Below are 25,632 nucleotides of genomic sequence, written 5' to 3' on the forward strand. Positions count from 1 at the left end.
AATATTTACGAAAATCTGTCAGTACCGGCCATCTTGTGATATCATGCTTGCTTCGATTGCCTCGTGATAGGCGGTGTCTGCCGAATATTACAAATTATTCCTCTATACCGTAAAAATATGCATTTTGGGCACCGGACGCACATAGATTTGACTTTTAGGAATCGCAATTGACCGCTTCTGAACTCCTCGTTGCAATGTTGAAGCGTCATTTTGTATTCTCGTAGACCTTGTAATTTCATATACGTACATGCGGATTTAGCGATGTGTGCGTGTGCCCGCACACTCTTGCACGGCCGTGCCGGCACCCTTAAGGCCAATGTGCCCTGCACTGACTTACTTGCTAATGTTTTTTATTTAAATCAGCATATCGCATCTTTCGATATTCTTTTGCATCGGTTCGATCGCTTCAACTCGAGGAGGCCTTCCTCATCCCCGGGATTCTTTCTTCTTCGGCAGGTCCGGCGTTAAAGTTGCGAGGAGGCAGATTAAATCTCGGCTGGCATCATTCCCTTTAACCTAATTCCCGTCTCGCGGCGATACGGGGTACATCGCGAGACGAATGGACCGTTTTATCTCCGATCGAGACGTACGCCTGGGAAACTGGAAGGACGATTTAAATTCATGGAACTCGAGGGGAACCGACCCCACCGCCCTCGGTTGGCACCGGTTCCATTCGGCTCGGCTTTTTGTTCCCGCCTGTCTATTCTGCCCGCGACATTTCAAATGGAATTTTCTGATATTTTTATCGTTTCTCGATGTCGCGGAAACTTGTCCTCTGCCCCCCCTCCTCGCCCCCGCACACGCTAGGAAAGTCGCCGAAAACCCCGCGCCATTCTTCCCTCAAAACATTCGGGACGAAAGGACCCATTAGCTGGGTTCTGGATGTCGCTGTTGAAAGATCAAGGAAAATCCGCATTTTGCATTTCTGTCCACGCGTTTCAGTGAACCAACCATCGAAGTTCTTTCCCGACACCACGGGACCAGAGTAGCCAGGTTAAGACTTGGAGCAAGAGGTTACATCGATAATGCAATTGGTCCAAAACTCATCGATCTCCAGAATGTTAAGCTACGTCTACACTGGCGCAACAACGAGCAATTATTAGTTGATACTGCATATGTCTTGACAAAGTCGCCGCTTCGATGAAACAAAAGAAGAAGAGGAAGGCAACAAGAGACGACAAAAAGTTGCTCGATGTTGCTGAAGTATGGACATAGCTTTAGAATACGTGTTACGGGGGGTAGACTCATTTTTTCAGGTTTCCCTAGTGCGGGATGCACCTCCTCATTTCTCGATAACGCAGAGATGGGGTTTTTCCGTAGTCAAAAGCGCTAGATAAAAGATCAATCTAGGCCGCGATCGCTCTCGAAAGTTCTGTTTTAACGTTTACGACGCGTAATTTATATTGTAAATGTTCCTTTAATATCGATCGTATAATTGTTAATAGAAGATGTATTAATGCTCTCGGTGTTTAATGGCAACATGTTTAATGGTATTTATTACAAACAGGTCTTTGGAACTGCAATGAGTTCTCCTATTTCCCCTGTAATAGCGAACTTGGTAATGGAAAGGTTAAAAGAGGTTTCTATTTCCAAACTTCCATTTGAATTAATTTTTTACAAGAGGTATGTAGATGACATCGTTACATGCATAAAACCGGAGCAATTGCAAATTGTGTTGGACACGTTCAATAGCTTTCATGATAGAATACAGTTCACACATGAAATCGAGAATAATTCTTGTTTGAATTTTCTTGATGTAAGTATGATTAGAGCTGGAAAAAAGTTAAAAACGAATTGGTATCATAAATCCAGCTGGTCAGATAGATATGTTAACTTCTACTCTTTCCATCCCATACTACATAAAGTGGGCCTCATTAAATGTTTGATTGATCGTGCTATCCTACTAGCAAATCCTGAATTTACAGTGGATAACAAAAGTAACTTAACACTCATATTTTCAATAATGAAATCACGATAACAGTAATATTTATTCACCTATAAAAATAAGCAAGTTGATTACATATTTAATGGTAATGTTGAAAACAAAAGTTATCACAATAATCACAGTGATCTGAAGATTTATCAAGATATTGATCATTCTATACTAAATATACAAAATTTGGTGTGCCAAAAATAAGTTAAAGTATCGTTTAATAACACTGTCCAACACCAAATTTGTTTCACAATTACATTGTGATGGTGGTACTTGTAGAGTTTTATGCGCTGATTCCGAATCTGCCCTTAATTTTTCTTCTAGACGAACAGTTCTTGAGAAACAAGACTTCGAAAAACGCAACATTTCTCACATCCTGCATGTATGCATTCGCTATATCTTCGTATTAACTTAAATAAATACTAAATAATAATAATAAACACACAATATACACTAAAATAAGAAAACTGTATACACATGAAATTTAAATAATATACAGGGTGGGGCAATAACTATGTCCACTTTGAATATTGCCTTTATTTGTAACAATATGAAAAAATGTTATGGAAAAAATTTGCACGGTATAGAGGGGGACATATTGTGACATAAACATTTTCTGCGTGGGTGGAGTCATAGAGGAGATTTCAGGGTCACCTTGATTTTTTTAAATCGAAAGACCTACTTTTTGTATCACGAATCGATAGACTATCGAATTCTGAGTAAAGATGTATTGACCTCCATATGTTTCTAATGGTTAACGAGATATTATCGAAACAATTTTCTTTCGTCTTTTCATAATATCTCGTTAACTATTAGGTTTAGGATAACGAAGGTCAACACTTTTATACTCAGAATTTAATACTCTATATCGATCTATGGTATAAAAAAAGGACATTCTGTTTGTCGCAACTTTACTGTAATTCCTATGCTCGAGTCCAAATAAGAATGTACTTACTGGCCGACGAATTTGAGACTCTACTGCGCATATGACTCTAACGGAACTCGTTCATTGGCTAATCCCCCTACTCGTACTCCGCCGACCACGCGATCATTGGCTGACGCCATGAATTTTATGACTGACGCGCAACAACATGCGCAGAACTAGTACATTCTTATTTGGACTCAAGTATAGCGCTGACTTGAAGGAAAATAATTCTGTAATTTCCAGGGCTATTATACCATCTTTGGAGGAGAAGAGTCTCGATATTTGCAGACAAAGCAGAGACGCTATCGAAGCCCGGGAATTGAACATGATCGCCCAGCTTTATGCGGGAATATTTTTCTCCAGATGGGTGAACGGGCAAATCGCGAAGGCGATCAGAATCGGCTTCATCTGCTGCAGAATGGCCGCCACGATCGGATCCACGTTCCTGAAGCTGCTAATCATGCCTCGTTTGGCTCATCTGCTTATGCTATCCTCTCGCCATTCCGAAGCGATCTCCCAGTTAAGAGAACTGGGTAAATTAACCCTTTCACTACAATGGACGAGATATCTCGTCACCGCGATTTCGTCGTACAATGCTTTGGACGAGATATCTCGTGTATCTTCATTATGGATATGAAGGGTTTTATTTAAAAATTTGTCGCAAGTAATCGATTTTTAAGACATGTCATCGTTGGTGGAAGGTGCTTAAAGATGATAAATATAAAATACTTTATATTTTACTCAATTAGAGCTTTTATTGCTTATTTTGTATGGAATGCAGAGGGATAATTGTAGTCAATGTAGAGAATCTAATATGCAAAATATAACCGACAGAAATATATCTCATCCAACAATAAAATGTGTAGTTCGCAAGAAAATGGCTGACGGAAGGAAACCAGATATTTCTGTGAAAATTGTTCCGTCACATTTATGCATTTCAAGCATTCCGTACACAAATAAACGATAAACACTCTAATTGTGTCAAATATGGTATATTTAATATTTATCATCTTTAAGTATGGTAGAATGTTTCCGATCGGAGGCTGTTCGCGGATCGGACGTGGGAATTTGGGAGATCGTCGTGGGTGAACGGTCAAGCAACGTTGGTCGTAACAATAACACTTTAATGTAAAACTATAACAAACGTACATAGAGTGTGTCGCAATAAATGTGATGGCCCACGGTTGAGTGGAACGCGAGGTGGGACCATTAACGCGATGCGACTTGACGTGTGTATAAAGCGTGTACAGACAACTGATAACGGTTGTGTTGATCGCGGCGTCCGTTAACAGAGTGAGAATAGCGATCTCGATCAGCCGGTGCGTGCCGAAAATCGCGCGTTCCGCGGCCGCAGGGTTGGGGGGGTGCCGCGACGACGTGACGTCACCCGATCGTGGCCACGCGAGGTCGGTAAAGCCGATCGGAGGCGCACCGGTTTGCCGGAACAGACGCATTGATACGGATTTTAGAGAAAACATTCACAATTTAAAAGTGTAAAATATTACTTTATGGAGTTAAAACTGATGAGAAATGAAAAGGGGCTAATTGAAGAATGAAAAATCTGAGAATGCTTTAACAAAATTAAATGAAGACACCACCGAAATTTGTATGGATGATATATTTGATAATTATAGTAGAAGAGATATTGATTTACATGATATGTGCCTCGCTGATTTTGCAGCAAATTACCAAACGATCACGAAAAAGAAACAAGAGGAAGGTGATGCTGACAATAATGACGAAAATGACGAAGTAAATGATTTCAGACTTCGGCAGCAAACAGCTATTATTAGATACAGACGATATAAATTGAAAAAAACAACAAAATAACATAAGCTTCCATTTATTATAACAAAGAAACGAGAAAATAAACAAAATGTTACACGGAAGAAAGTTTCCGATTCGATTACCACTGCCCATCACCAAATTTGTTCAACAATTACTGTTGGATGATTCTTATAGAGTTTTTTGCGTTGATTCCGAATCTGCCCTTAATTTTTCCCCTAGACGCACAGTTTTTGAGAAACTTGATTTCGAAAAAAAACATATTTTCCAACTTTAACCAAATATTGTGATGGTATTATAAAAGATATTGAATTGTTCTTTACAGCAAAAGATTCTGTAGACTTTCCCGAATACAGTGATATCAAATACTAATACATTATAAATGTTTAAACATGTTTAAACAATCATTAAAGACGGAGAGACACCACTTTTGCAGCAACTTTTCAGGATATTTTTGAATTTATCTCAAAAAATAAGGGTTCAGCGGAAAATCGAACTATACCACTCGATAGAGCAGACTTTTATCTTGAGAAATCTCCCTTTGAAGTTTGCGACATCGACGTTTTTTCCCGAATCAGAAAGCAAAATGTGGTATTTTGAAAATTGTGTGAATTCCTACCTTCCTGAATATTCTCTTAATATCGTTAGAAATGTTTTGAACGTAAGGAATAACGACAGTATTTTTCCAATTTATTGGTCCTGTCCTCAAAAATCTATTTTCCTTTTGTTTTTTACTGAACTAAGGGTGGTAAATCTCAAAAACCCGTTCCTTGATGATCTTGGATATAAGCAAGACAGAATAACCTTTACGTTTCAAAGCATCTCTAATTAATAACAAATTGTCAGATCTAAATTCAGGATCAGATAGTAGGACTGTACGATCAATCAGACCTTTGATTAAACCCACTTTGTGTTGTATAGAGTGGAAGAAGTCGAAGTCAACGTATCTACCTGACCAACCAGATTTATGGAACCAATTAGTTTTAAATTTGTTTCCTGCTTTAATTACACTAATGTCAAGAAAATTCAACTTTGAATCAACTTCAATTTCATGAGTAAACTGAAGTCTTTCGTGAAAGCTATTAAAGCTGTCCAACACGATTTGCAATTGTTCAGGTTTTATATAAGTGATGATGTCATCAACGTACCTTCTGTAGAAAATTAACTCAAAAGGTAATTTAGAAATAGAAACTTTCTCTAACTCTTCCATCACGAAATTTGCAATCACAGGGGAAATAGGAGAACCCATAGCTGTTCCAAACACCTGTTTGTAAAAAGTCCCATTAAAACTGAAAACATTGGCCTCAAGTATGAATTTGACTGCAAAAAGAAACTCGTTACGTGCAATAGTGGTATGTTCACTTATTTCATTCCAACGGTTTTCAGGAACCTGCAAAGCCAAATCAATTGGAACATTGGTAAATAAAGTTGTTACGTACAGAGAAACCAACATAAATGACTCGTCTGGAATCTCAATATTTTTAATTTCTTTTACAAATTGCTGTATTCACAATACTATGATATAATAGAGAAAACCAAGTATAAAAAAATTTTCAAGCACGATGCGGTACGAGTTCTCATTGTCCGATCAAGCAGAAACTTTGCACGTTTCATATTTTCACCAAGTGTCACGATTTAGGGGGGGGGGGAGGGGTGCGACCCACATAATTTTGAAAAAAATGTTTGGTCCCTACACTTTGTCCCACGAGAGTCCAGACTCGTTTCGCGCAGCTTGGAAGATGGTGGGGGCGCAGCGAGCATATCATCTCCCACTCCACTACCCACTCTCCACTTTCTTAAACCAATTAGAGCGAAGATGCGCAGCGACGAACGAATACTTGTCTTTACGCGAGTCCGGAGTCCGGACTCTCGTGGGACAAAGTGTAAGGACCAACGTAGTGTCCCCACTCTACTTGTACGACGCTGTCATGCATATGTCCGGTACTGGCAGAGAGAGACTAACTTGTTCCCTTAATTCGTGCTCCCGCCTCTCATCTGGCGACTCTGTGCGGGACAGTTGAAATTCAATTTTCTTAGAATTTCAGCTGAAAAGGCATGCAATCATTCAAATTACTTCGATCGTAAGGGAACGGTGAGTGGAGGAGGAGAGAGCAAAGCCGAGGGACATCGAATGTTTCGTAAATGAAGTTCGAATAGGTTCCCTACACCAGGGACACTTCCACTTTCACCCTGTCGAATTGTAATCGACTCAGTCTCGTATTGTGAGACTGGTAGCGAGTTAACATCAACAGGATTTCATCTAATAAGATCTGTTTAATTTAGAAGTTCCGGATCCATACAAACTGATACGAATCTAGCTCGCTCTGCAAGTTCCTCAACAGCGCGTGGGGGTGCCCTTGTTTGCGAGCAACTTCCGTTTCCGAGTTGGAACTGTTGGTTTGGTCAAAATCTACTCTCTTTATGTGTACAAAAGTGATGCCTCTCCGTCTTTAATGATTGTTTAAACATGTTTAAACAATCATAATGTATTACTATTGCACATCACTGGATTCGGGAAAGTCTAGAGAATCTTTTGCTGTAAAGAATAATACAATATCTTTTATAATAACATCACATAATATCTGTTCAAAGTCGAAAAACGTGTTTTTTTTTCAAACTCATATTTCTCAAAAACTGTGCGTGTAGGAGAAAAATTAAGACCAGATTCGGAATCAGCGCTAAAAACTGTATAAGACACACCCAACAGTTATATGGAAACATTTTTGTTGTTGGACAGTGTAATTTTCTCTGTCTTTCCCTATATTCGTCAGTTGCCACTTAATTTCCTAATTTTGAACGCCTGTCTCTCGGTGGCTATTTGGTCAAAAAAAGGTTGACCAGTGAAATTTGAAGGGAATTTAATGCTCTTTCCAAAAATGGAAGACAAAAGTTCATAGGACCCACAGTTTTTGAGTAATAGGCGAAAAACCAAAACAAGGTAATAAGAATCGTGGTTTTTTCCCTCTCCCCAAGTTAGCACAGGGTCCTCGAGGTCGAAAACTGAGATTTGACACCCCAGAGTACCCCTAAATGACGTGTCAAAATTTCATTAAGTTCGGAATACTTTCCTATTAAAAATACCTGGCTGATGAGGTATGGGCCCCGAATGCTAAACTACGGCACTGGGAGAGGGGATAGAGGAGAAGGAGCCCGCGTCTTTTTGTGAAGGTTATGGCGGGGTAGAGAGTATAGAGATAGACGCGATGCATGCGATGCGCTATTCAGTGTTATTGTATTACTCCTATGAAATATATTATAGTATTTATGTTCTAAACCACATGTGCTTCTAAATTAATTTATTCACCATCCACAACACTGGCGACTGGACTATTAAGGCTACACAGCGGGAGAAAACACACGAATATGTCAAATTCAATATATTCATTGTATTATAACCTTGATAATTGTTTACAAGTTTGTGCACGTTTCTCTTTCCAGTTTATTTATATTTTCTCGAATACAATTCTATTATTAATTCCGATACAAGCATGACAACCGTTAATGAATTTTCATATATTCCAGTTCGTAGTCTATTTATATGTACTTCGTCGTGAAAAAATGTAAAAATATCATCACTCCTTCCAGAGCTATAATAAAATGTCCGAATCCTTTTGCTGTTTGAAATATTCGACAGTTGATAGAAAGTTATAGAAATTTTTCATTTTCGATTGGAACACGGAAAAGAAAATTATTCGATCAACGAAGGATTACACTGTCCAACAAATTTCAACTTTTTAAAAGTATTTCGAATCCCACTATGCGATTCTTGTAGAGTTTTCCGCGCTGATTCCGAATCTGGTTTTAATTTTTTCCCTATACGTCCAGTTTTTGAGAAAATGGAGTTTAAAAAAAAGACATATTTTTCAACTTTAAACAAATATGGCGATGTTATTATAAAAGATATTGAATTGTTCTTTACAGCAAAAGATTCTGTAGACTTTCCCGAATACAGTGATATCCAATATTAATACATTATGATTGTTTAAACATGTTTAAACAATGATTAAAGACGGAGATGCACCACTTTTGCACCAATTTTTGCGGATATTTTCGAATTTATCTCAAAAAATAAGGGTCCAGCGAAAAATTGAACTATACCACGCGAAAGAGCAGACTTTTATCTTGAGAAACCCCCTGTGAAGTTTGCATGGTCGACGTTTTTTTCGAACCAGAAAGCAAAATATCTTCGCGCGACATGAGTTTCCGCCAGTGGCGCTCGGGACGGGATACGGCGCAGCCCGGGATACGGAGCGGCGAACGATCGTTCTGGTGGTGAGCGCCACTGGTGACAACTTATGTCGGGCGAAGATATTTTGCTTTCTGGTTCGAAGAAAACGTCGACCATGCAAACTTCACAGGGGGGTTTCTCAAGATAAAAGTCTGCTCTTTCGCGTGGTATAGTTCAATTTTTCGCTGGACCCTTATTTTTTGAGATAAATTCGAAAATATCCGCAAAAATTGGTGCAAAAGTGGTGCATCTCCGTCTTTAATCATTGTTTAAACATGTTTAAACAATCATAATGTATTAATATTGGATATCACTGTATTCGGGAAAGTCTACAGAATCTTTTGCTGTAAAGAACAATTCAATATCTTTTATAATAACATCGCCATATTTGTTTAAAGTTGAAAAATATGTCTTTTTTTTAAACTCCATTTTCTCAAAAACTGGACGTATAGGGAAAAAATTAAAACCAGATTCGGAATCAGCGTGAAAAACTCTACAAGAATCGCATAGTGGGAATCGAAATACTTTTTGGCTGTTGGACAGTGTTATTTGAAAGTGTAATCACTTCTTGATAATGGAAGTACGGAAACAAACTACGAATAAACTACGTAATAAATAATTGTAATAAGTTAAAATTTATTAAGATATATATAAACCTAACTTGCCAGACATGGGCAAAAATTTTATTTAATTAAAAATTTTGAATAGAGTGGGTTTATTCGAAAAATTATTCGTGCAAAGTCTTCGAATAAATCCTTTGAATAATTTTCTGCCAGGCCGACGCACTGTGGTCTAAAAGTCAGTTCTAGCGTGAATAAATTAAAAATACCAACTAACTTAAATCTGTTATAATTTATATGATACTTGTATGATAATTTGATATGTATACTACAATAACAAAAGCAAAATTAGTAAATCATATCATCGTATTATTGTTGGCAAGACTGTCAACATTCCAGTAACCACATTTTGTTTTTCTGCGTTAGTCAATTGCTACAAATTATAACCTCAAAATATCGAGTTCTTTCTTGAAGTGTCCATAAATTGTGTTAGTATCTTGTTATATATGATATTATCAGTATGGCTGTAACTGGAGAAATGGTAGGTTTACGTTTCTTTCACACATTTTATGATATATTGTATGAACTGATACTTTTTAAGAAAAATTATTAGAATGTCGTAAGTTTTACAAAATTTGCACGCATTTGCACGCGTTCCGAAGTATTTAATTTGAAAGCTTACTTCATCTCCATAAACGGCAAGGAGAAAACGCGATCCCCCGCAATCCCATTATCATTTCATTTTAATATTTTAGTAAACGTATCTACGATCACCCGCTTAGAGTTGTTCGAAGAATGGTTCAAATTGAAGAATTTGAAACGAAAGGATTGCGTTAGTGGATTACTAGAGGCTATTTTTATCGGAAGGAATGTGAGCGGACACAATATTGAAGGAATTTTAGTGAACTTTATGAAAAATATTGAGAAACATTGGACAATAGGCAATAATTATAAACATAGATTTCTGTAAAAAAAAAGACTTTGTTAGAATCGACCATAGTATTCTCCTTTAATGAGATTGACATTGACAAACTTGAACCCGCAAGAGTTGGAAGGCCATTAAAAAATTTTAACGCATGTAGTATTAGATTAATAATTATTATATTAATAAACAAGTAGTCAGTATTGTAAATTATGTTTTATTTACTTTACTCAAACATCTAAAAGTAATTTTTACACAAAATGTAAATTTTTTCCTCGCACAATAATTAATTCGCACTAGAATTGACTTCTCTAGACCACTGTGCGACGGAGGCATCGGTAGCCGTGGCAAAGGGGTGAAATAAACACGACCGGGCAACCCGACGCCCAGTCAGGTATATCGGTGTGTAATTCAATTGCAAAACTTGTTTATTTTTCATAATTTTTCCATGGAAGTGGCGCCAGCTAGTTCGTGGCGTTCTTTTGATTAAAATGACACTAAACTCGATAGAATTTGGACTTTGTCTAGTGGTACGTCAGAGTAGGGGGCCGAGCCAGTGCAGTGGAAGGGAAACGTCTCACGTCCTACGATTCTGGGCATCACTGGGTCCCACTACAACTCGTATTGCCCCTGACCGACCGATACACGGGGCCTGCGCACTGCTTGCGACCAGTGTCGCCAGATCGAGGAAATCGAGGGGAATACAGTTTACCCCTTCTGTGATAACACTGTCCAACAAATTTCAACTCTTTTTATGTTCCCTAATTACTGTTGGGTCCTTCTTATAGAGTTTTAAATTAAGGGCAGACTCGGAATCAGCGCAAGAAACTCTACAAGAACCACCCAACAGTAATTGTGGAACAAATTTGGTATTGGACAGTGTAACCAGATTAATATGGACCAGTCTACGGTCTTAGTGGGGGATGTTAGAGTACGCTCATGGTGCTGGAATGGGGTATCTTCAAGATTTTTCTACAAATGCATAAATAACGTTGCACAAAACTATACAGAATTTTCTTGAATCTCTTCTTGATAATGGGTCTAGAACCCTTCCATTTTGTTTTCCCAGCGGAAAAGGGTTTTCACATTGGGAAACGTAATCGGATTCGCGTCGTTTCGTTCACAGGAACCAGGTGAAATAATTTTCTACGTACTCGGTCGGCAAGCAGCGTGGAATCCTCTGCCTCTGACGAAAACACGTTCGATCGGTAAAGGATTGGTTCCTTTATTCGCGTTGATTTTCCTCGATTTTCCTTTATTGTTCTTTCTCTAAGTACTCCTTTGCGCGGAACGATGTCGTGCGACTGTGCTTGATCGAGTTTCACCTCTCCCCGAACCTTTTCCTTCGGCCGACGTTAAAAAGCCGAGCTCTCGATTCTGCTAATTTTGCCGGGCGTTCAAAGATCAATAGGGGACTTTGATACTCAGATGCCGTGGAATTTCTAGGTTTCGGGGCAGAGAGAAAGTCGTCGATGCTCGGAATGTATAATACTAACGAGGAACACAGCGAAACAACGTCAGCCGGTTTTTACGAAGCTTTGCTGGAAAGCAACCTTTACGAAAATATCTCGGATATGCATTTTCTTTATCGCTTATATCGAACAGATAAAAGGAGAACCCTCGAAAATTAAAAAATAAAACTAAGTTTGGTTGAATATCTTAGAGTTTATCGGAGCCACAAGAATAATTCAACACCGAAATTCCAAGCTGATTTCACAAAAACTATAAAAGACTCTTTCCTAATTTTTCTAGATAGGATTCGTTAAAATGTTTAAAAATGTCTTCACCCTCGTACGACGAATGGGTTTTGGAGAAGAGGTCATTTTAACCTTAACCGGCGCGCCAACTGTCCATTGGCCGACTGTGCCAACTCGCGTCTAGATTGCGCTCTGATTGGTCCGTGTTTTTCGTTAATAACTCCTAAACAAAGTCGCGGATAACATTTTTGCAAAGGAAAATATCGCCTCAAAGGGTCTCAGGAACTTCCCATTTCCGGGAAGTTCAGGCATTTTGGGACACCCTGTATACAATGCTATACCAGGGATGTCCAGCCTTTTTACATAACATGCGTAAATTTTTTTCGCATACGAGTTCAAATGCGCCATAAACTCGAACAGTTTTTCTACCTTTTTACATCCATGGTTGGGGTTGGAAAATAAGGAAAGGGGTACGATCTGTTTCGCTTAGAGAAGGAAAAGGGATAACTCAATCACGCAAGCAACTTGCGTTTTGTTATCTTGAATTTGTAAAATTCCTTGTTATTGTCTTCGGGTTCTGGTATGAACGTATTAGTACATCTGTCAACATTGTACATTTCGTTAACATAATATCAACAAATTGCATCATGTAGCGTAATTAGAGTTTTTCCTAGATTTGAAAATTTTCAGATAAGAAGCATAACCACGAAAATTGCAATGGATTTCATTTTTCCTTTAATCAGGATTTAAACTTATCACATGTTAATAATGTAATGTGAAACTAGGTTATCTTGTTTAAGAGAAGCCGTTTTAAATTGAAATGTCGCAGTTTCTGTTTTAAATTAATAAGTCCAAATACGTGCTGGACAGTATAATATACAAATACATGTTTCTTTCGGTATGAATAATTTGAACATTTATTTGTTACAGGTATGTATTTACATCACCAATGTGGTAATATCCAAGACACTGTTATTTTGGGAGCCGTACATAGAACAGAAACTTGTAAGTAGAAATAATGTATTGCGGTAAGTAATATACATACGTATAAATAAATTTCTTATATTAAAGGCCACGTGCTTTTCTGAAAACTGAAATTAAATAATTATGAGATAATAGTTAATTGCATGCGTTTAGGGGAGGTAGTATCGATGTCCTTGTTGGCGTACGATGGAATAACTCTTTACATTCATGTCTAAGATAGTTTCCTTCGGATACAAAAGACACGAACGAATATCTAACCCAGGAGTGCCCAATCTTTTACATATCGTGCGTCAATTATTTTCGCATACGGGTTCAGATGCGCCATATAACTCCAGTACTTTTTCTACCTTCTTACGTTCATTGTTGGGGTTGGAAAATAGGGATAGGGGTAGGATCTACTTCGCTTAGAGAAGGAAAAGAGATAACTCAATCACGCAACTAAATTAATTAATTTACGCCAGTTCAAAAGACACGCGGTACAATAGTGAGAAATGATCTCTTGGACGAGATGGCGATCGTTGTCGTGAACCTCGCAATTCACATCCTACAACTGTAAACTATCAACAAATTGCGACGAATTGGTGAGTAAGAAGGCTGTATGAATTCAACTGACAATACTCAGGTATTGGATTCACCTATGACCAGGGACCAAAAATAACAGTTATTCTAAAATTTTCTACGATAAAGATCATTCATAAAAAGTTGATTTATTATTGAAATTTAAGATAATGTACACAAAATATAAAGAAAAGAATTCGAAAAACAGAATGATTAAGAAATATCGATTTTTATACTTTTTGGTTCCAAATAACAGTTATTAGTGTTCAAACAATTGTATCCTCCTCGATAACTGTTATCGACGAAGAAAAACTGTTTCGATTCCTCAAAGCAGTTATCGATCAGAGAAGTTCTTTCGATCGCTCATAACAAATATCGATGAGAGAAGTTCATTTCGATCACTCATAACAGTTATCAATGAGACAAATTTGTTTCTATCGCTCGTAACATTTATTGATGAGAGTTTATTTCGATCGCTTATAACAGTTATCGATGATCGAATTTCTTTTCACTTGTTCATAATAATTATTATTGATGAGAAAATTCATTTTGGTTGCTCATTAACTTCCCGATTTTATAGGGAAGTTATTGTAATTACCCCGGAAATTGAAAATTGATTTTTTTGCAGATCTTCACGTTATATGGTCTGTGCAGTCATTTTAGACTATTTTCAGCAAAATGTTCGTATGTGTGTGTGGATGTGTGTGCGTATGTATGTCCGTTTGTATGGTATCAAATTTTTCGTTAACGTTTTCTGAAAAAGTAACAACGCGATCAGGATGATGAATGATGCAATCGATGTGCCCCGCTGTAACTTAGAGCTGATTAGATTTTGGTCCATTCTGGTCAAGTAGTTTTTTAGTTTTTTTAGTTTTTTCGAAAGAAGTTCATTCAACAATGCAATTTATACGAGAGAACGGAAAGTTCCCAAAAAATTTTTTTTTTGTACCTTACGCTAATGTTTCCGCTTACAATAATTGAAAATTATCCCAATGCAAGAGTGAATTAATCATCTCTACTCCCAAGAATACATTTTCGAAGAATATCGATGAAAATACAAAAAAAAATTTATATTACAATCTTTAAAAAAACAATCAGTTCAAAACGAATTATTAACTGAGATTAAATTGAAAATTAATATAAACTATATGATAATTATTAATAACATTGATGTTGAAAACGGATTGGTTAATGGAGCACACACATGCGGAATATTAAAATTTATTACTTTTCAAGACAATACTAAAATTTCGTCTGTATTGTGGTTCGATTTTCAATTGGCCAGAGTAGGAGTGAAACTAAGAACTCGTTATCGTGATTATATGAAAAATGCAAATATTCATCAAAATTTAACACCAATAATAAAAATCTCGAATCATGTAAATATGTAGAGTGAGGAAAAATATCAAATCACACGTAGTCAATTTCCAGTGATTCCTGCTGAAGCGATTACGATTCATAAAAGTCAGGGACAAACATACGAGAAAAGTATGTTTGAATTTGAAAACATCAGAAAAACGAACATTACAAATGTTGTATGTAGCGCTGAGCAGAGTTTCAAAATTGAGCGGTTTATATATTTTGGGACAATTTAAATTAACAGTATCGAAGAAAACCAAGATCGATACTGCAAACCCGGATAATGAGGAGTTGGATCGTTTGCGAGAAACTAATTAAGACAATCTATTTTGCAACATTAGTACGCTATAACAAGGAACCAAGCGAGCAACGAGCCTACGATGTTGGTTTAATGCGACGCCATATAGCAAACATTTTGATAAGTAGAAAACTATTGAATTTCCCTGAAAACGTGTAATCTTCTTAAAACGTACTAAAAATAATGATAATAATATACTGCAACTAACGAATCGGGAAGTTCTTTGTGTGGCTCTTGGAGAGTCACACACCAAATAAAAAACATTAATAGCTGCAGGCCCTACTAGCCATGCGTACCACTAACCCTCTCGCAAGAGCAGTCCTACCCGCGCGAGCAAAAACAACCCTACTCGCGAGCGAGCGAGCAACAATAACCCTCTAGTTTAATTATTGAGTTGTCTACTCTTTTTCGGATGGAGCAAGCCTGTGAAATTCATTGAGAGGGTTTCGTATAACAAAACAAGACCACAAGAAATCACATTAAATTTTGGTTGTAAACTCTGTCTCAGGAGAGAAGGGACTTGGGTAACGACCAGTTTACGTCGTTCGCTGCGCAGGTTCGCCCTGATTGGTAGTACTCCCAATGCACAACGCATGCGCGCAGTGGCACTGAAGCGACGCCACGCGCCGCAGCGCTGCAGACTGCCTCATTCGCGTTCTACCGGGTGTACTCAGGTGTACTGCATTACGCACGCTTCCACAGTTTTCTTTGTGTTCTGTTTGCACAGTGTTTTTGAAGTGTCAAAATTATGTAGATACAATATATTAACACACATCTACAAAAAATGTACAAATTATATATAAAATTAAATAAAATATATTGGGTCTTTACATAATTCAATCATATTCTTTGTGTGTAAATCGTAATTTGTACATTTCTTGTAGATAAGTGTTAATATAATAACACATATCTACAAAAAAATGTACAAATTATACAAATAAATTAAATATATTATTTATTACGCGTGCAAATAGTCCCGATTTCCCATTCCGAATCATTTCATGCTAACCCGTTTCACTCCGGTACACCGTGTACATGAATACTCGCGTCGAGTAGAGTGGGGAGTGGGTAGTGGAGTGGGAGTTCGGAGGTTCGCAGCAAGCCGCTGCCTCAGTCGAGCTGCGCGAATTGAGTCCCTTCTCTCATGAGACAGAGTTTAGCAATTTGATAGTTGTACTACTTAATAATAATTATTACAAATTTCCTTCATCAATAACTGTTATGAGCGATCGAAATAAATGTATCTCTTCAAATAACTGTTATGAGCGATCTAAATAAATTTCTCTCATCGATAATTGTTATGAACGATCGAAATAAATTTCTCTCATCGATAACATTTACCAACGAGAGAAAAAATTTTCGGTTACCTATAATCCTTATTTGTAACCAATACGATTTTAGTCGATGAAATACTTGTTATTCTATAAGTTTCTTTTTGGTTATAACAGTTATGGTCCCTGATTATGACGCCTACTTCAAAAAGAATACAGTGAAACGAATTAATATTCGGACGCTGAGAAAGACGATAACTTTTGTAATATTGTACTATAAGATTTGAACTTTTTTTGGGAAGCTAGAGCAATTAGTTTACTACAGGATGTGAAAAGAAATTTTTTCAAAAATTGCAATTGATCGGAATTGTAGAAAAAATACTAAAAGTTGCACTTCACAGCTTTTTTTATGTGGGCCTACATTGAAAATATAAAAAATACATTTTGTAGATCTGTGTCAGTTTAACATATCTGAAAATTTGGTCAAAATAAGTCGACGTTGCAATGAGCTGCAAACGTTTAAAGATGGTAAAAATTGCAGATTTTCACGAATTCCGGGCTCTAACTGCAAAAATCCAAAGATTCTTACATCTTTCAATGCCCGTCGTTTTTTCCCGCATCTACCGATTTCGATGAAACTTTCACAATGCATATCATTGACACAGATCTACAAAACGTATTTTTTAAATTTTCAATATAGGCCCACATAAAAAAATTGTAAAATGCAACTTTTAGTATTTTTTCTACAATTCCGACCAATTGCAATTTTTGTAAACTAATTGCTCTAGCTTTCCAAAAAAGTCCAAATCGTATAGTACAATATTTAAAAAGTTATCGTCGTTTTTAGAGCGTCCGAATATTAATTCGTTTCACTGTAAGTAGGCGCAAAGGCAAAGATACAATGCGCCACTTGTTATCATCCAATACGCCACGTTTGGCGCATGCACCACAGGTTGGCCCCACCCCATTCTTGTATTATACTATACTTTGTATCATCATCATTTTTATCGCTGTCGGGTAAAAATGACCCTGCATTCGTCGTACGGGGGCGACACGTTCTAAAATAACATGCAAAAATTGTAGTAACTGTTTCACGTCGTTTGCTGGTTTAAACATTTATTATTACCATTTTAGTAACTTCACCATTTTAGTTAACTTGTAGCAAATTAACAAATCGGGAAAGGTAAGGTAGGGCTGCGCAAAAGTAACTTTAATAATTTTGAAAATTACTGTTTTTAATCTTATATTAAGTCGAATGTTAATGTACTAAAGTGACAAATCGAAAGAATACAGTAGACATACAATGTACAGTTTTATTAGCGATTCGATTATCGCACGGTTTGTGGTAGATCGCACGAGAAATATTGTATCCGCGTGATCCTTTATGTATTGCGGCCGGGATCTGAAATATTTGTGGCTAACTGCGGTGGAATATTGGTCTTCAGCGAGTACAACCCTTTTAAACTTCATTCAGTATGGATAATGCGGAGGGTAGATAATGAGAACGGAAGTACGCGAAACGGAAATAGTCGCCGGCAAAACAAGGGTAATTGTACTTGAAGCTCCAATAACATCATGAATCCCGAATGCGATCTGTTCCTCTACGTGGCACTCTGCTGGAGTTCAATGTGCATTTAGCAGGCTGCACTTGAGACGTTGCACAGTGGTCCAGAAATCAGTTCTAGTGCGAATTAATTATTGTGCGAGGAAAAAATTGACATTTTGTGTAAAAATTACTTTTAAATATTTGAGTAAAGTAAATAAAACATAATTTACAATACTGACTACTTGGTTATTAATATAATAATTATTAATCTCATACTACATTCGTTAAAATTTTTTAATGGCCTTCCAACTCTTGCGGGTTCAAGTTCGTCAGTGTCAATCTCATTAAAGGGGAATACTATCGATTCTCGATTCTAACCAAGTCTTATTTTTTTACAGAAATCTATCTTTATAATTATTGCCTATTTTCCAACGTGTCTCAATATTTTTCATAAAGTTCTCTAAAATTCCTTCAATATTGTGTCCGCTCACATTCCTTCCGGTAAAAATAGCCTCTAGTAATCCACTAAAGCAATCCTTTCGTTTCAAATTCTTCAATTTGAACCATTCTTCGAACAACTTTAAGCGGGTGATCGTAGATACGTTTACTAAAATATTAAAATAAAATGATAATGGGATTACGGGGGATCGCGGTTTTCTCTTTGCCGTTTATGGAGATGAAGTAAGCTTTCAAATTAAATACTTCGCAACACGTGCAAATGCGTGCAAATTTTGTAAAACTTACGACATTCTAATAATTTTTCTTAAAAAGTATCATTTCATAAAATATATCATAAAGTGTGTGAAGGAAATGTAAACCTACCATTTCTCCAGTTACAGCCATACTGATAATATCATATATAACAAGATACTAACACAATTTATGCACACTTCAAGAAAGAACTCGATATTTCGAGGTTATAATTTGTAGCAATTGACTAACGCAGAAAAACAAAATGTGGTTACTGGAATGTTGACAGTCTTGCCAACAATAATACGGTGATGTGATTTACTAATTTTGCTTTTGTTATTGTAGTATACATATCAAACTAACATACAAGTATAAATTTTAACAGATTTACGTTAGTCGGTATTTTTAATTTGTTTGCGCTAGAACTGACTTTTAGACCACAGTTGCGTTGCAAGGTTATTGGGAATTAGGCTATTCTTTTCTTCCTGGGACCAAACAATTTCCACTTTTTTTATACAATCATGTAGATTTTGACAAACGGTGTGTTTATGTAGAACTTGTATTGTACAATGATTGCTTTATTGCATTTAAAGTATTAGATAATCCGCAATAACACATATTCGCAGAACTATTTAATTAGATAGCAGAATGCTTTTCCAAAACTTACTGTGTCCTTACTTGATTTTTACGTGTTTCTATTGAATATGGCCAGGTGCTTCATTCTTTTGCACAGCAGTGTATATTACAGTTACAGTTTTCATAAATATTTATACAGAATGAGATACGGCGACGATTCCTCTTTCCCCTGTAGGTACACTTTACCTTCGCAATACTGCGACTTCTCAACAGGCTATAGCAGTGCTGTGCACATTTGTCTTAATTCAGACAAAACCATCCCCACCATAGCGCTCACTGTCCCCTTCTATTTAGTAAGCGCCGCGCCGGCGCACAGTGGGCGAAAAATCGATCTTTTCGGACAAAAATCTGCCGACAACTCAGTTTCTCATCGATTCAATTGGAATTTTTTTTAAATGTTTGTGAAGAACTATACTTTGATGACGTGCTGCGCGAAAATCGTTAACTGTCACAAGAAATCAAGAATCCATATCTACAAAACCCAATAAATCCGATACTTCATCCGCCCATACAATAAATTTGCATATCCCAGCTGAGTTGCCGACACTTCTTAACCCTAATCCCTAAACCGCAAAATTTTAAACTGTAAATCTGGCCCTGAGAATTACCAATTGAATAGAATTACATTCGGCACTTATGAGACTCACCATTAATCTGTTGATCCAACAGCAGCGTTTTCGCTTCTTGAGAAAGAACTTCCTTATGCTTGCCATCCTTTATTCTCAGAGAGCTTATGGGATCGGATGATAATAATATATGCCGTATAATATGTATATTTGTCTTTTTGCTGCAACAAATTCAGGAGTTTTCCGCTCGTGATTTCCTGAAGACTTTATTATTTGCCTCTTGTGGCTCTTCTGAATACAAACCAGTTGGCGGTAGCGTAAGTATTCAGAGAGGTCAGGCAGTCGCTGTACGTGGCGCGCTAATTTCTGCGAAGCACTAACTTCAAACACAGCTGCCATAGGTAAAAAATTGTCGCAGCGAGTTCATGGGGTACTCAATCGAATCGGCAAAATCTCTGCGTCAATCTAACGATCATTTCTCGCCGAGATACAGCGAGTTAAAGGAAAAATGGAAATTGTGCATTTTTTAAGCATATTTTCAGAAACACCTGGTATATCGAAATGTTAATGAAATTGAAAAAACAAAAGAAGTGCTTTGAACAGAAAGAAACGCTCTTTCTATTGCTTTTTTGCACAAGATTCTACGATAATTTATTCACTTTCTGGAGCCAGTTAAAGTTAAAAAGCCAACATTTACTTCAATGTTGAATAACTCGAATAAAAAAAATCGCACAATATTCAACAACCACACAATTTACACACGAAAGATAGCCCTTCCAAATGATATTAACACGATTCATCAAAAAAATTTGTTTCTCCCCGTCTGATGTTTCAAAGTTGCACAAAATTTCTGTTAACCGTCAATGTTGTCTTCATCTCGCTATAACTTTGTAAAAAACCAACTTAGCAACAATTTGAAACAGAGCATCTGAAATTAGAGATTTCAGGCTTTTGAACCATAGTTTAACAATGTCGATACGGCAATTTTTGACGTAGTTATGATCACGTAAAGTGGGAGCAATTTTTCGGGTTCGCAGAAGTAATCCCTTAATTCTTTTGAGGAGTGTATTATGTTTTAAATGTAAAAAATCTATTCAGCGATCAAATGAATTTTCATTCAACTCCTGCTGCTCACAATCGTTGAAAAATAATTTTTTTTGGCACAAAGATCCGTAGTCTAGTAATGATAAAACAAATAAAGTGAGCAAATATAATACTAACTTGAAAAAAGATTCAATCGTCCCCGAACGTTTTAGAAAATTTTTTGGAATCTTTATCGTTATGTCAACTGTTCCAAATATCAAAGAGTCGTAGCGTTCAAAATCTTAAAATAATTTTTGCATAACGGTAGATACTTCACCATTTTATATTTAGTTAAGGGTCAAGTGCATTCAAATCTTTTACTAATATCCTTCTTCAATATCGTTCATTTTTCTATTACATTTGTTTACTGTGTGCAGTGTGCACACGCCTAAATGATTCTTTTAACAAGTACGCTTACGTTTTCCCTGGAATATTTTCTGCCAGGGGTATCCCTTCTCAGCATGTTTTCTCTCTGGCTATACTTTTCTCTCTGACGCATAAAAAATAAGCAAAAAAATGTACAATAATATTTTTCTACATTTCCAGAACGAGTTTTATGGATTTCGCTTGCATAGCAAGACGCTTTATTAGAATACATATTTTTTCCATTTGCTAGTTTCCCGATCACCGACTCCAATTTGTCGCGTTTCAATAGCTCTCAAAATATTCTCGAAAATGTCTTCCACCCTTGACAGAATATGTTTTTCAACTCGATATGGACGATAAAACATATGTATTAAATATGTTTGAAGAACCATAATTTGTGAAAAATACCATAGCTTCATAAAAATCGGAGAACGTCACTTTGGTATGCTAACTTATTAATAGACTGCGGATCTTTATGCAAAATAAAAATTGTCTTCATAAATTGTACGAAATATAGGAGCCAAATAGAAATGTAATTTTTTTCTCTAATGATATTAACACTTTACCTACCGGGAGCCTATTAATAGGACTGTCAATAATTGTGCTGTACAAAAGAAAGCATAGAAATTTTCTTTTACATTGCAATCTTAAATATAACTATTAGATGACGTTATTGAGGTGACTTGTTAGTTCACAAGGAAAATTGCTGTTGCTATTGAAGGTTCCATTAAAAAGTGTTGAAACGAGTCTCTTTAGCTGAAACGAGTACATTAATATTTTTAAATCTGCTTTAAATGGCACATACTCATTTTTGCTATAAATGCATGAAATCTGCAGTCTACTTATTAAACTTTCTGCCAAAAATTTCGAACGAGTCGTTCCGAAGACGATTTTCATTTCTGCCTTGAAATGTTGTGTTCCACTGAAAACATTTTTTCTTACGTATGTATTATTAAAACAAGACAAAAAAGTTTATAGAAATGCTAGTTTCCAATGGATGTATAGTGTATACTGAATTGACAATTATTGTTTGCTTTTGAATATCGTGAACCGGGAAATCATTAAGGATAATTTACTAAATTTCAGAGACTAGCATTAACATTTTCGAACTTGTTTATTAGTAGACAGCGGATCATTATGCAAAATGAAAATTTTCTATCTAAATTGCAACAACTGTGGACTAAAATGGAAATTTTATTTCTTAATATGTGCATTCAGTTGAAAATAATGTAGCAGTATTTTTAAATTGTTCTAATTTTTTGACTGTTTCAAACTACGCCTACTCGTTTTTGTCATAAATGCATAAAACCCGCTGTCTTTTCGGTAGAGTTTCTGCGAAGTGATTGTCTCCGTTAAGGTACGTTTCATCGTTATTACTGAAATGTACCTATTACTGCAGTATTTCTTCCCAATGAGATTATAATACGTAAAAATAAATATTTTTCCCTGAATAAATTCGTACAATTCAGTGAAAATGTATCAATTGTCGTTGGCGTGGCAAACAAAATTGTGAATCATTCTCATATTTTGATAATCTCCGAATTTTGAAAAAACATTCTTCATAAAAGGTAGGAGAAGGACAATTTTTCTCCTATCTCGATCACCAAAGGACTGGTGTTCACATGATTGTACATTTTGTACACATATTGCTTTAAGTTGCATAGGGAAATTTTTTTATTACAATTTAGATACTTACTCCAATACAATAAAAATATAAAAAGAAACTTCTCTTGCCTTTATAATAAAAAGATTAAGCCCTCGGCGTTACGTACATTAAAGTGAAGGAGGAGCTCATTACTACGGCACAAACAGCACTAGGAATGCCCTTATACTGCGGCGTGAATTGCAATTACGATGAGATACGAGGTACACTAAAGCCTAACGTTTTAGGTTAGGTTAGGTTAAGTAGGTAGGATTCGATTCTAGAAAAAGAGTATAGAAGAGAAAAGCAGCAGAAAGCAATGAAAAAAACAGTAACAAAAATAATAAAAAAATAAAGTGAAGTGCACGAAAGGTCTACTTATGGAACTGAAAATTTAAGAAACAAATAATGAATGGAGATTTTGTACAATTGAGAAAGTTTACATTATACAGGGTGTCTCAACATTAGGCCCGGAGCCGAAAATGGGAGGTTCCTGGGATCATTTCAAGCGACATTTTCCTTTGAAAAAATGTCGTCCGCGGCTTCGTTAACGAGTTATTAACGAAAAACACGGACCAATCAGAGCGCGAGCTAGACGCGTGCAGCCCGGCGCGCCGGCAGCCGAGTGTCGGTAGCACGCCGCGATGTCGTAACGAACAAAAGTTTCTCGATGATGTGAATCCTCGCCAATTTCGATAAACTTTGGATATGTGGTCAAGATCATTATTCTGAACAACATTTCTCTTTAGACTTTTTGGCGATCGGCTTTGGTTTACGATATTATTGTAAAAATTTGTAATTGTAAATCGATCGATGTACTATTTCCTATCCGATTTCGATAATCTTTGGATATGTTGTCAATACCATGATTCTGAACAACATTTCCCTTTACAGTTTCTGACGATCGGCTTTAGTTTACGATATTATTGTAAAAATTTGTAATTGTAAATCGATCGATGTACTATTTCCTGTCCGATTTCGATAAGCTTTGGATATGTTGTCAAGACCATGATTCTGAACAACATTTCCCTTGACGGTTTTTGTCGGTCGGCTTTAGTTTACGATATTATTGTAAAAATTTGTAATTGTAAATCGATCGATGTACATACTATCTCCTCGCCGATTTCGATGAGCTTCATTTCAAAGGAAAAAGATATTTAAAACATCGAATTTATAACATATTTCAAAGTCATCGAAATCGGTGAGGACCCACATCATCGGCAACTTTACCCGAACGATAGAAGAAGCACAAACTTATTGAATTAAAAACTCACTTATTCAGCCGTAAATCCATTTGACTACCACATACAACCACCACACTTTTACATAATTGTTGAACTCGTAGCACACTTTTATAACTCGTATCGATATCGAACGAAATTACTTACTCCGACGCGGAAAGAGTTCGATGCTCTTCGCAATGCCGCGCGAAACTGTGCTCTCCCAGCGTACAATGTATTCGATGAAGGCGTCGTTTAAAACAAATGAAATCGTTCCCAAGGAGATATTGATTTTTCGAGAATCATATGGCATTGATTTTTCGAGAATCATATGATTCTCACAAACACCGATTCGAAGATTATGTAAAAGTGTGGTGGTTGTATGTGGTAGTCAAATGGATTTACGGCTGAATAAGTGAGTTTTTAATTCAATAAGTTTGTGCTTCTTCTATCGTTCGGGTAAAGTTGCCGATGATGTGGGTCCTCACCGATTTCGATGACTTTGAAATATGTTATAAATTCGATGTTTTAAATATCTTTTTCCTTTGAAATGAAGCTCATCGACATCGGCGAGGAGATAGAATGTACATCGATCGATTTACAATTACAAATTTTTACAATAATATCGTAAACTAAAGCCGACCGACAAAAACCGTCAAGGGAAATGTTGTTCAGAATCATGGTCTTGACAACATATCCAAATATTATCGAAATCGGATAGGAAATAGTACATCGATCGATTTACAATTACAAATTTTTACAATAATATCGTAAACTAAAGCCGATCGACAGAAACTGTAAAGGGAAATGTTGTTCAGAATCATGGTATTGACAACATATCCAAAGATTATCGAAATCGGATAGGAAATAGAACATCGATCGATTTACAATTACAAATTTTTACAATAATGTCGTAAACTAAAGCCGATCGACAGAAACTGTAAAGGGAAATGTTGTTCAGAATCATGGTATTGACAACATATCCAAAGTTTATCGAAATTGGCGAGGATTCACATCATCGAGAAACTTTTGTTCGTTACGACATCGCGGCGTGCTACCGACACTCGGCTGCCGGCGCGCCGGGCTGCACGCGTCTAGCTCGCGCTCTGATTGGTCCGTGTTTTTCGTTAATAACTCGTTAACGAAGCCGCGGACGACATTTTTTCAAAGGAAAATGTCGCTTGAAATGATCTCAGGAACCTCCCATTTTCGGCTCCGGACCTAATTTTGAGACACCCTGTATAAATGCAATTGTGACATGTTGTAAACTTCACAATGTTCCTATATTTAAAACAGCACCAAATTAATAAAGATAAGAAATATTACTCAAATATATTTGTTGAAAGAGTGTATTTAATTATTT

The 25,632-nt window shown here is 36.5% G+C and overlaps 1 protein-coding gene across 1 annotated transcript in view; it reads left to right on the top strand.

Moving 5' to 3' along the window:
* Window positions 1-25,632, top strand: part of Ptp36e (protein tyrosine phosphatase 36E) — a 476,599-nt gene that overhangs the window by 296,164 nt on the left and 154,803 nt on the right. The window lies entirely within an intron of this gene.

Source organism: Lasioglossum baleicum, chromosome 7 (genome assembly GCF_051020765.1).
Source record: "Lasioglossum baleicum chromosome 7, iyLasBale1, whole genome shotgun sequence".
Lineage (NCBI taxonomy): Eukaryota > Metazoa > Arthropoda > Insecta > Hymenoptera > Halictidae > Lasioglossum > Lasioglossum baleicum.